Here is a 13609-nt window from a genome sequence, read left to right on the forward strand (position 1 = left end):
GAACTTAACCACTCAGCCACAGGGCCGGCCCCTCCTTTTATTTTTAAAATTGAAAAAAGAAAAACATGAGAATGCTGCAGATTAAGATATTTTGAAGATCCTACTCCCTGATTCTTTTGAGAGTCACTTACAACTTGAGTGCAAAACCCCAAATTGAAATCTCTTGATTACTGCATTTATAAGTAACTAGTGCTAGCCAGAAGAGTTCTCTCCTGTGTTCACTGAGTTCAACTGCTGCAGTTTTCACTGCTGCTCAACACAAACGCAGACCACTGAAGGCTTTGGAGAGTGGCCTCCAAAACTTCCCGGGAAATGCACGCGGAAAAAAGAAACGTATTTTCATTGGGAGAAACTTCTGCTTTTCTGCACTCTTAATAGGCAACAACAGAAGAACCGAAAGCAGGAGAGAACTATGTCATAGATTAAGAGAAAAGAAAGTTTGTTCATCGAACTCTAATTTTCCAAGTAAACGTTTAAGACGACCCACAAGTATTAACATATGTATGTTTAATTCCATTGTGCTTGTCAGATGAGACCAACTTTGCATTGATATTTTTGCTAAATCAGACTAAATAATTGATGAGATTTTTTGTTTCTCCTTTCACAACAACAACAAAAATAAAAACAGGCAACATTTAAAATTCTTAAATATCTTTAATTATAAAATGTAATTTAAAAGCATATTCCCAAGTATGGAGGGCAGAATGCCTGAGCTCTTTAAGCGTTCTCTGTCTAATTCTAGTTCTCTCTCTACTCTCTCCACCCTAATCCCTATGTAAATACGTAAAACAAGGTGTGTAAAGTGCACAGCACTGTGCGTGACACAGCATTCAACAAAGGACAGCTAAACACACACACACACACGCTCAGATGCGATAAATGCCGTTTAACAAAGTGGAGACCACCAGGGAATGAACCAGGTTGTCAAGTTTTTGCACAGACTTTAAAGTAATGACTATCCTCAGATTGCAAGACAAATTTAAAAAACAAAACCAAAAAAACCTCTTGCCACTTTAGCACTTACAACTATTTGTGTGTCAGAATATTCTCCATGCTGTGCAATTAAAACAAAGGCAGATATAAATTGCATTCTGAGTCTAACTGTTCTTTACCTGTAATTTCAAGTTTTTGCTTTCTTCAAAGTAGCATAATTGTTCTCATTTATTTGCTTTATTACCAAGAGTTAAACATTGCCGTATTAAATTTATACCACACTAAAATCTATTAGTGTGTGTGTCCCTGCAACATTTTAAACCTCTGCTAAAAATGCGTGAACACCTCTGATCTCATCCAGCTTCTTCCTTTATGCGCAAAGACATGGAGGCCAAGGGAAAATGAGTAACTGCCTAACTATCCTTATTCAAACCCGTAAAGCCTCCGATCCAAGTTTTCAACTACTTATTGTTCTCCTCATACGCAAAAGTTGAGGGATTTGCACACAGTTTTGTAGTTAATCTTTCTTTTTTTCCAGGTGTTGCAGTTTTTCACAAGTGAAAAGACGGCTTGTTAATCCTAATTGGACTCCAAACTGATATTCTTTTACTGTTGTGGAAGAGAAATGACAAAATTTAGGATCATTATTCATGTCTGATTCTGTGAACAAGATAAATCATTATTTACAGATTATGTGCTTAGACTTTCCAGCCTAGAGGTGACCGGACAAACACTGCGAGATCCATGGAAGGGGTGCTGATTTAACGCTGATTTCTCTCTGAAGATGTCATGGAAATATTGCAGGAAGGGGGAATTTTTTCTTTCTGTGTCCCTCCGATCAGACTGGACTGGTGACATGGATTACAGTCATAGAGTGAAGACCCTTCCCCTAGATCAACATGTGACTCCTTTTCCCAGGGACGTTTGATTCTGTGGCCACAGCTCGCCAACACCACAAGACTTCTACAGGGTTTTCTTCTGTCGTGTTTTCCCTGTGGTTAGCTATGGGTCTGCGCATGCGCATTTGACAGAAAAGGAGTGGTATTTCCCTCCTGTGGATCAGCTATTCAACTGGTTAGCATTCTTTTGGAATTTGGAGGGAGAAAGCAATGTAAACCATTTTCAATGTATTATCTCAAAACCCTTTATTTTTTTAAATGTGTTTATGGAAATCATTTGCCATGGTATCAGAGTTCCAGAAATACTTGATTGCTCAGTTTCCCATATATCGAAGTGGGTGATACACAGCAAAAGAATTCTGAATTATAATCAGCCCTACGTTGTAGTTTAAAACATGCAGGATCCACCAATTCCATTAATCTGAGTTTTAGAGGCCTTCAGAGAAGGAGAAATCAGTATATGAATTAGGCCTTATTTAAGCAGAAAGTCACGGGTAAACTGCCAGTCTACCAGCCAGAATTCACAGGAGGCTCACCAGGCCTCCATTTCCAGGGACTCCCGAAGTGAATGAAGGGGGAGAGGCTGCGCTGAGAGCGCTTGCTATGGGCTAGGGAAGGCAAAGATGAGGCAAGTGGTACAGCCTGGAGGAGGCGGAAGGTCATCATGAGCACGTCTGATTGGAGCGACTGGGACACAGCTGTCTAGAGGCCCATCCGCTGACTTTGGAGGCTCCACTAGGCCACAGGTGTCCAAGGGAGGAAGTGGGACAGGAGCACAAAGAGGAAGGAGACAGGAACCGAAGGGTCATGGGCAGGACAAAAATTACGCAAGATTTTTGCTTATGTGAGCAGAAGAGCTGGGGAACTTGATAGGAGTATCCAGGGTGAAAGTAATAAAAGTTTGGATCTTGAGAATAAAATCCTTAACTGGATAATCTAATATGAATGTGAAATTTGTTTTATCATTTATATAATTTTGAATGATGGTAAATATAATTTGCATTTTTAAAAATTTGGTCTATAGGGCTAAGGATGGTTACTGGGCATTTATTTTCCATTTGTCATGGCTGAGAACTATAAAGCACTAAAGATAGAGGGTCTGAATAAAATTTCATGTGAGTTGATGCACAAAAATCTGAATGGCATGGCTATCAATAAAGTACTTTTTTAAAAGGACACTTTTGAAACCACCTACTTGAAACCAGTTCTTTGGGTTCAATAAGCATTAGTAACAGATGAAACTTACTAAATTTTTTTAATAAGTAATACATTCACACAGTTCAAAAGTAGAAAAAAGTGTACAGTACAAAGACTTACTCTCATAGCATCCCAATCCGGCCAATTTCACACAAGCACAGAGTGTAACCATTTTTATTAGCTACTTTTACTGTTTCTCAGGAATAGCTGGCCCCAGAATACCCAGCCACTTTGTCAAGATTAAAGCTACTCTCAGCTGGTCCCACACATGGATGGAACACAAAGGCCAAATGGGATGTTAGAGGAAGTCTAAGGAGACAGGACGAGCACCTGGATCCTGCCCCTGTGTTACACCTGCTGAACCAAGTGAGCAATCCACCCCCTTCCCCGTGTCAGCAGTCCCCCAGCACTAGTAATAGTGAGCAACGGTAACCCTTAGTGCTCATCTTGGCTCTATGGGTCCTCCTATTTCTTCCCCCTGGGTCTTGGGTACACAGGAGGCATTTGTACTTCTGCCTTCTGAGTCTGGGTGCTCCAAGTGGGTTTTCTCTCATTTAAGGAAAAACAACCGGCTCCCAGCTCCACCCTTGGAACAGCAAAAATGAACACTTGATCTGTCTTATGTCATTGGGTAGACAAATAGCAAAAAGATAGGCTTTTTGATTTATAAGATGCAAAAAAAGTTTAAAAATTAGGCAGAAATAGTTGGAGACAGAAAATAAAGGCATTTTCTCAGTCTCTCTGTACAACCTTGAATGAGTCGATATTAAGATATCACCGAGTGCAAAATAAGACCGTTCTTTCCTTGGCACAGCCACTGGGGCAGGACAGGCGCTCCATACTCCCTTAACGCCACATGTAGATGATGTCACCAGCTGTCTAGCTGGTCTTTCTCCAAACCATCCTGCACACAGCTGCCAGGAGAATCTTTCTCAACATCTCTAACCACCGCCCTCACTGGGTAAAAGAGCGGCATTCAACAAGACGGTTTCTTCTTCCAAAAAGGACTGTGCTATCTTTTGTGCAGTGGTCACTGTTGTTTTTATCTGCCTGGGGTCTTTTCCTTCGGGAAGTCACCTGTCCTCCACTCCATGTTCCAGGAGGGCTGCTGGGAAAGGCACAGCATAAGGCAGGTCAGAGTCTCTCCCCTGAGAGTTGGACTCTTGAGTGAGGTACGCAGATTGCCTGGACGTCTGAAATGTGCAGAGCATGTCCACAAGCTCTGATGCTGAGACCCTCAGAGGTACCCCTGTCCCCATGTACCTCAAGGCCTGTTCTTCAGCTCTGCCCTCAGTTCTGCAAGCTAGCCAGTATCTTTCCAATTGTGTCAGTTCCCTACAGCTGCCGTAAAATCCCACAAACTGCGTGGCTTGAACATTTCTTCTCTCACAGTTCTGAAGGCTAGACGTCTGCAGTCAAGGTGTTGGCAGGGCCCTGGGTTCTAGGGGAGAACCCTTCCTTGCCCCTTCTGCTGGCTCCCGGTGTTCCTTGGCTTGTAACTGCCTCACTCTAATCTCTGCAGCCATCGACACATGGCCTTCTCCCCTGTGTCTGTGTCCAACTCTCCTTTCTCATAAAAACACCAATCATTGGATTTAGGGTCCACCCTAATCCAGTATGACCTCATTTGAACTAAGTATATCTGCAAATACCCTATGTCCAAAGAGAGTCACATTCTGAGGTTCCAGGTGGATACGAATTTGAGGGCACTCTGTACAATGCCAATAAACCTTCCTGCTGAGGCTAACAGATCCAGTTTTGGGGTGGAAGGGACCCTTCCTCTTTTATTGTACCTGGTTCTTCCGTCACACCGTCTATTTGTCTGCATGTGTATCCTCCTTTCTAGACTAAAGGCCCACTGACTGCTGGCAGGGACTGCGTTTTACTCGGCTCTTACCGCAGGGTCTAGCTCAAACTGATAGCTCCACATGCTTGACAAAGGAAGAGCTAATGAATGTGCTCCATTCAAAGTATCTATGAAACCTGTGTTGTGCAGCTTAGATACTTGGGAGCCAGGAGATCTAAGGAAAGTAAAAAGAAAGAAGCTACAGCTCTCTAACAAAGAAATCAGCCTGCACATTGTTATTGGATTTTAATCTGTGGAGTCATTTTTTATTTTACTTGCACATGTTAAGAAAATTTTTCCAACACTTGGAAACACGGCCAAAAAAAAATACTCTGTGACCTTTCAATGTCATACTCCAGTACTGTCCAGTGAGCCCACTAAAGAGTAATCTGATGCTCTAGGGCTGCCCTGTCCAATATGGGGGCCACTAGTCACATGTGGCTATTTAAATTTAAATTTTAATTAAGTAAACAAAAAATTCAGCTCCCTAGTTGCCCTGGCTACCTTTCAAGTACTCAGTAGCGAGGTGCGGCGAGCGGGTACCATATTGAACAGCACAAAGAGACCACAGCCATCATCCCAGAAAGTTATATTGGACAGTACTACTCTAGGGAAATGCAACTTCAGGTATTTACCATTCATTAGGTTTCAGACTCTGCAAAGGTAGGTCTTGCTGTAGGCAGTCTCTAGACGCTGAAAAAGACAATGAAATGGAGTCTCCAGAAGGATGCAGCCCCACTGACCCCTCAATTTTAGCCCAGTGTGACCCAGTTTGGACATCTGACTCCAGAACTGTAAGATAAATGTGTGTTGTTTTCAGCTACCAAGTTTGTGGTAATTTGTTACAGCAGCAATAGGGAACTAACACAGGTGGTAACTTGCAGAACATCGATAAATTACAAATGCTTTCTGTATGGTTGAAAAGATAACCCCAAAGATTTCAGGGGTTTTTTGCCTTGTAAGACATTAACTAGTTTTGATTTGATTTTTGATTTTTTTAATCTAATTCTGCACCTTATTCTAACTTTCATTTTTTCCACATCAGTTTCTCATATATATCTTCCTTTGAACTTGCTTTCTCATCCTGGTCCCTCGTTGACTATACCTTTGACTCTTGCTCACCATATATTGTGTAACAGTCATGGTTTACTACTTTTTAAAGTCAGATGCTGACATGCAGCTGGCAAGAAAAAACAGACACAGGACTCTGAGATTTTTCTATATGTCAGAAGAACCTACACGATTTATATGGTGATGAATCTGATGAACACAGTTCATCTACAATTTGAATGAATAAATGTCATATCCTACAACAAATATAATTTATTGACTAAATGTAACCAGTAGGCAATACATTCCAGGGAGAAAATATAAGGAACTTTGTCTTAACTTTGAACAAATAGCCCAATGTAATTAACATTAAATGTATAACTAAGGATGAACTTCTTCCTATTTTTTTAGCAAATATAACACGAACAGAGCCCGTGCCAATTTAAATATGACCTTTTACCACTTGTCTGGTCTCTTTGTTCATTGTGCTCAAGAAATTGCTGGAATATAACTGTTCTCCCAGGTTTATCCAGACCAGCACATTGAAAATACAAAGAGTTTGACTTTTTTCTCCCCAGGCCTTTCAAACGCCATTGTGACCAACAGTTTATTTGTATTTTTAACCAAAAGTTAGATGAATCAAACTTTGGGAGCTTATTATTTCAAATTCCACATTCTATTCTCAAGTTGCTCACAATCATAAAAATTGAGGAGACATGATATAGATACAACCCCCCCCCCCCCAAAAAAAAAACCCTGTCCTCTCTCCTTAGCCCTGATATTCTTCTCCCCACACCATCAAATCCCACCCGGAGGAAGCAGAGGTAGACAGATCAGAACCAGCTCAGGAGCTTTTTCAGAACTTCCATATCCAGCTGCCCACCCCTATGCTATCCTGATACCCCACCCCAAAGGGCTATCAGCAGAATCTGGGTATAAATCTACAGGAAGAAGAGGAAGAGAAGCAAGTATACAAAACACAGGTTGTAGGAGGGTTAGAATCCAATGGGGTCTCCCATTCCAGCCCACCACTCCTTCCTTCCCGAGAGGGATCTTTCCAAAATGCTGACAGTCTGCTGGGGTCATACTTGATAATCTCCAGTGGTCTCCACTGCTGATTGGGTTGTCACAAACTGACCTAAGGCCATTAGGCAACTGACAAATACATCAACTGACAGGTTCTTTTAGTAAGTACTGGCAGTCTCCACTAGCTAGGTCCAGCATCTTGCCTGGTAGGTTCACTTTGAGTGGACACTACACTCTGATGACAGAATCATCTAACCTTCTAGTTGGGCAAGTGACAGCGTCTTCCAGGAAGAAGGCACTCAGAACCAATGGCATCCCAGAGCTGGAGCACTGTTCCCAGCACGGCCTGTGGGATTCCTCCACCTTCTTCAGAGCGGGTTCATAGGGCGAGTATAATCTTTCTAGCCAACCATGCATCTTATTTCTAACATCCCCTATACCAGTTAATGAAATCTTAAGATAAAGTTTTGGAAAATTTGAAATGGTTGGGGACCAATTTTGAAGTGTAGATTCATGATATGGATTCTTCAAAAGCAAACTAGTACACCTAGGGTGCAAACTTATTACATCTAGGGTATAGATAAAAGTTAATTTATGCCTAAATACATCACATCATTTATACTAAACTTTTAAAGTATTTTAAAATAAATTATCACACAGAAAACAGAACACAGATTAAGACCAAACTCTTTAGCATAGCCCCCTAGGTCCTTCTCAAACTAACCCCCGCTTCATCTCTGCCTTCCTTACCCCAACATACATGGACATATATACACACACCCTACACTAGACACACCAAGCTGCTCCCTGCTCTTAGAATTTGGCAGCCATAGTCACAGTTCCAGCCTTTCCACATGCTACTTCTTGCCCCCACTTCTCCATCTGACCAACCTCTTCTCTTCCTTCGAGACCCACCTCCAATATCTCCCACACAGGATCTTTGGGCACCCCTTCCTTCCCAGCCCCATGGATTTGGTACCCCCTCACCCACATTCTAATGGCATCTCGTACAAACCTCCACATCTGCACATTCACAGTGGTGATACGCTTATTGTTACTGCCTGTCCCTCAGTGGACAGCGCATATCGTAAGCACCATGATTTACCGTCTTTGCACCGCCATCACAGCACACCAGGCACACAGTAGGTATTTAGTAGATACTTATTGAATAAAGGAAATAAAAGTGAAGGTCCTAGAACATTTCACTGTTACCTCTTTTCTGCCTAGGAAAAGCAGACACCTTCCTAACTTGTTCCCAGCAAATGCATTTCTCAAATACAAATCTGTTGCTTGTATATTGTTCTTTCTAGGCAACTGATTTTCAAAATGGCACAAAACACCAAAGTTCTTAATGTTATTTCATAGCCATTTTTGCCTGGGTTCTAAAAACTCCTCATGGAACTTATGTATTTAAAAATGTGACTTGAGGGGCTGGCCCCGTTGCCAAGTGGTTAACTTCATACGCTCTGCTTCGGCAGCCCAGGGTTTCGCTGGTCCGGATCCTGGGCGCGGACATGGCACTGCTCATCAAACCACGCTGAGGAAGCGTCCCACATGCCACAACTAGAAGGACCCACAGCGAAGAATATACAACTATGTACTGGGGGGCTTTGGGGAGAAAAAGGGAAAAATAAAATCTTTAAAAAAAAAAAAGTGACTTGCATTCACAGTAAGAGGTGTAGAGACCTGATGGAGACTCTCCCTGTCACACTTCCTGCAGCAAGTCGCCTCTGCTGAGGAGCTCCGCTGTGGGCCAGCCTTACTGCAGAATGCCCTCTGAGGCTACGGCCTTTTGCCCTGGTCAGGGTCCAAAAACTGAAGCCGCGATTTAAAAGAAAACTATTCTTATCCCAGAAAGACATGGGAAATCCTCCAAGACAGTTTTTTTTCTTTTTTTTGAGGAAGATTAGCCCTGAGCTAACATCTGCTGCCAATCCTCCTCTTTTTGCTGAGGAAGACTGGCCCTGAGCTAACATCCTTGCCCATCTTCCTCTACTTTCTATGTGGGATGCCTGCCACAGCGTGGTTTGCCAAGCGGCGCCATGTCCACACCTGGGATCTGAACCGGCGAACCCCGGGCCGCCAAAGCAGAACTTGCACACTTAACTTCTGCACCACTGGGCTGGCCCCAAGGCCGTTTTAATACTGCATTTTAAGAGAAGAACTTGAAATGCATAATAACTTAAAGGGTTCTACTTTGTCTCATCAGATAGATTGACATTAAATTTACTTAATGGTAGTCCATGGCCTTCTTTTGGAAGAATAATCATCACTTATATTATACTTAGCTGACTTTAAAAGCAAAACAGCCCTGCTTACTCACATATGAAATGCACGCGAAAATATTCCGCAAACAGTAACATCCTATATAAATGTAAGGTGTTCTATGACCGTTCTATTACTACAAGTAGTAATAGTATAAACCAGGTAGTAGCGGTAGTACTTACTAGTAGTAGTATTGCTGCTGCTGCTACTATTACTACTACTACTACTACTACAGTAATAATAATAATAAAGCAGTGACTAAGTTCTATTGAGTTTAGTTGCTTTTCCATTTGGGGTAAATCACTTTATACCACACAGAGGCCCCCAAAAAGTGAAATTTGGGTTTATAAAAGACATCCAAGATAGATGGCCATCCAAATATGCCAAGCAACATAGGATTGAGATAATTTCCTTTCTTTTTTTTTTTTTACATTTTATTTTTCCTTTTTCTCCCCAAAGCCCCGCGGTACATAGTTGTATATTTCTAGCTGTGGGTCCTTCTAGTTGTGGCATGTGGGACGCCACCTCAGCATGGAGTGACGAGCGGTGACATGTCAGCGCCCGAGATTCGAACCGGCGAAACCCTGGGCTACCAAAGCGGAGCATGAGAACTTAACCACTCAGGCACGAGGCCGGCCCCTGAAATAATTTTCTAAACAGAGATGTTTAGATCTGGGTCATCAAGAAGATTTCTTGTTCTTTTCCTGCATTTTAATATATTAAGAGATATGAATTAAGAAGCAATTAAAAGTTCCTCCTAAATAATCCCATAGCCAAAAATTATGCCATATGCCGTCACAGTTAACCTTCTTGGGATTTTATTAATGGATGCCTTGAATGTTACATGACTTAGAATGTAGATATTATACTCATCCAAATATTACTTGGCAAGTGACCTCAAACTATTTTCTGAATCAACACTTTACAGGAGCAAAGAGTTTTCACCTTAACCTACCATCATTCCTATGTGGAGAAAGAGAGAGGGAGTGAATGCCAGGTTTCTTGACTCCCTAAGCCTCAAAAGTCTAAATAATAGAGTACGTTTGTTTAAAAGAGGAAGAATAAGACTCTTAAAAAAATAACTTACTGCAAAATTTTACTAAAATGTTCAGGTAATTAGCAATGTTTATTTTTTATTTTTCGTTATCTTGATTATAACAAACGTTATAAACAGTAAATATCATTAATAGTCAACTATTTAAATCATTCTATGCAGCCACTGAAAGAAATGGTATATATGAGATATGCAGCAACTATTTAACACATTTTCACCTAAAATGAAATTATTTGAAAGCTCACTGTATCTCAAAGGTTTTTCATTGTAATAACCTTGGAGAGACTATGGAAATACTTCTAGCCACACACGCACGCATACATACATACGTGCGTGTGTGGCTTACATATATATGACACAGTTTTTAAGCCAGGTTCATCAAGTGTTCTACAATCTTCTATCGAAGCACAAGAGTATAAGTACCTTTCTCAGGGGGGCTGGCCCCGTGGCTGAGTGGTTAAGTTTGCACGTTCCGCTGCAACGGCCCAGGGTTTCACTGGTTCGAATCCCGGGTGCGGACATGGCATCGCTCATCAGGCCACGCTGAGGTGGCACCCACATGCCACAACTAGAAGGACCCACAACTAAAAATACACAACTATGTACCGGGGGGGGGGGGGACTTTGGGAGAAAAAGGAAAAATAACATCTGTAAAAAAAAAAAATACTTTTCTCAGATCATTTTCCAAGGGAAGCAATGTGCTTTTTGAAACAGGCCCTTCGCATCTTCCTAGTTGATGGAATAAAGACTTATTGTCACTAGCCCTTGAAAAAGAAACATTTATCTATTTCCACCCGCAAAGTTAAAAGCAATATCAAGTTCACATGTTGCACCAAGCACCTTTCACGTAAGTAGGTGGAAATTTTAAATCAAAGCACTATGGGGAACCTGCAGCACTAGCGGGAATAAGAGGTCAGCAAATCCTCTCTCAAAAAACAGCTATTTTTTTGTTGTTACTGTCCTCAAGTGGATTCTGACTCCTAGCACCCCTGGGGACAGCAGACTGAAACCCTGCTCCGTCTTTCTGCGCCATCCTCTCCCCTTCTGGCGCTCTATCAGACAGTGCTCCCTGCTAGTCACAGGGTTTGCAGGGCCAGTTTTCTCAGAAGTGAGAAGCCAAGTCCTTCTTGCTGGCCTGTCTGAGCCTGAGGCTCCGCTGAAAACTGCCCACCATGGGTGACCCTGCTGGTATCTGAAACACTAGTGGCACAGCTTTCAGCATACAGCAACACACAGCCACCACAGTATGACACCTGACAGACGGGTGGTGTGGTTCCCTGACCGCAAACGAACCAGGGGGGTGGCGGTGAGAGCGCTGGATCTTAACCACTAGACCACCAGAGCTAAAAACAACTAGAAAACTGGGCAAAATTGCCCAAAACTACCATTTCAGGACTCTGGAAATCAACCAAAGGCCAACAATGAATTGAAAAGCATTTATTCATGAAAAACTGCCAAATTTCAGTAAGAACAGGGGTCTGTGGCATTCTTGCCTGGAAGGAAGTAAGAAAGATCAGAGAGGAAATCAATAAAATAAAAAACAAAAACAAAAAATAGAGAAAAATCAATGAAACCAAAAGATTTTGTTTATTTGAAAACTCAACAAAACTGATAAACCTTTAGCTATACTGGCCAAGAAAAAAAAGACACAAATTACCAAAATCAGGAATGAAACAAGGGGTATCACTCCTAACCCTACAGATATTAAGAGGATTATAAGAGAATATTATGAACAACTTCATGCCAACAAATTAGGCAACTTAGACGAAACGAAAAATTCCTAGAATGACATAAATTACCAAAGCTGACTCACGAAGAAACAGAAAATCTGAACAGCTCTATAACAAGTAAAGGAATGAATTATTAATGAAAAACCTTCCCACAAAAGAAAGCCCAGACTCTGACAGCTCCACTGCTGAATTCTATCAAATATTTCAAAAAGAAATAATACCAACCCTACACAAATGTTACGAAGACTGCCAGGAGTGATTACAAAATATTTTCATTCGTGAAATAAATCTTGATTCAAAGTAGGGAAGCCAATCTGGCCTATCGATAATGAAGAAAAGTTCTGAAACACATTTATCATAAGACATTGTCATGAATGTTGCTAATATTTTACCAAAAAGTCTATTATTTACATGCTGAAGGTTGCAAGGTTAGCCACTGCAGAATTCTTAACTGAGCACTGAAAGTCTGAATAACAAAGTCTTGCACAGCACTAACAAAACAAAAGCCAATTTGAGGCAGCCTTCAGCCTTGTCTAAGATATTTCCTCCAAGATCTGGTTTACCCCTCCTGTCCTTACTCATCAGTTACACTAGTACAGAATTGCGCAAGAAGAGGTAGAGTATATTGCTGGGAACTCCAGTCAGCTCAAGGATGCCACAAAAAGATATGGAACCCAAATTATGAGAGTTAGAAGAGTCTTAACTATCATGTAAAGCATCGTCCCTCACATTTCACACAGAGGTTAAATGACTCGTGAAATCACAAAAACAGCCAGGGACTAGATCCTCCTTTAAATGTCTATCTTCCAGCATTTCTGTAAGGAAACTTATAGGAACTTCCTTGTCTCACCCTTCCCCCGCAGGGTCAAGTCCATGACTGTGATAAAAGTACTGGCTTTATCAAATTCGTTCCATATTTATTAAAGCATGTTCCTTGCCACAGATTGAGGCAGTACCAGAATGAGTACGGAATTGCCCCTGCCATCAAGAATTTCAGTTTAGGAGAAAAGATAAGACAACTGCAAATACAAAAGTAAATCAAACAGAAAGAAAGTACAAAGTGCAAAGGAAGTCCCAAAAAGGAATGTGTTCACGTCAGCTGCAGTGACTAGTAAGGCTGAAAGCAGAGGGCAGTATTTGAGATAAGGCTTGAAACAGTAAGTAGGACTTCGACAACAGAAAGTGAAGGAAGGACATCCCAAGAAGAGGGAAAGCACATTGTGTCCAGTCTGACTAAAGCACAGAGTTCAGTTGTTAGGAACCGTTTTCTGCCATGGTATAGTTTACACGCATTCCCCACAGCCTCTAGTCCATTGGGCACTCCCGAAAGCATAGATAAGATGGGCTGCTGCCATGTACGTTGCCAGTAACCCCACTCCCTCTCTCTTCCAAGAACATATATCAGAATGCAAATGAGCGACAATGATCTTAGAATAACCTCCAATCTGCTTTAACTTTTAAGGAAAATAACTTGCTAACTTTAATGCAGTTTTTAGCCAAAAACTGCTTACTACACAGCCTACAACAGATGGTAATAACAGGTTAAGAACCACCATGTAACGGGAAGGTGAAAAACATTTGTCAGAGCTACCCCTGGGTGGTCTCGAGT

The 13609-nt window shown here is 41.6% G+C and overlaps 1 protein-coding gene across 6 annotated transcripts in view; it reads left to right on the forward strand.

Annotated features, from left to right (window-relative positions):
* The window catches only part of LOC100146423 (aldehyde oxidase-like), a 73907-nt gene extending 70899 nt beyond the window's left edge, over nt 1-3008 (forward strand). For all 6 annotated transcript variants that reach the window (XR_011428141.1, XR_011428137.1, XR_011428139.1 and 3 more), the window contains one exon: nt 1472-3008. The gene's annotated coding sequence lies outside the window, so the exon portion shown is untranslated. The remainder of the gene's footprint in view (nt 1-1471) is intronic.
* The last annotated feature ends 10601 nt before the right edge of the window (nt 3009-13609 follow it).

This window comes from Equus caballus, chromosome 18 (assembly GCF_041296265.1).
Source record: "Equus caballus isolate H_3958 breed thoroughbred chromosome 18, TB-T2T, whole genome shotgun sequence".
Taxonomy (NCBI): domain Eukaryota; kingdom Metazoa; phylum Chordata; class Mammalia; order Perissodactyla; family Equidae; genus Equus; species Equus caballus.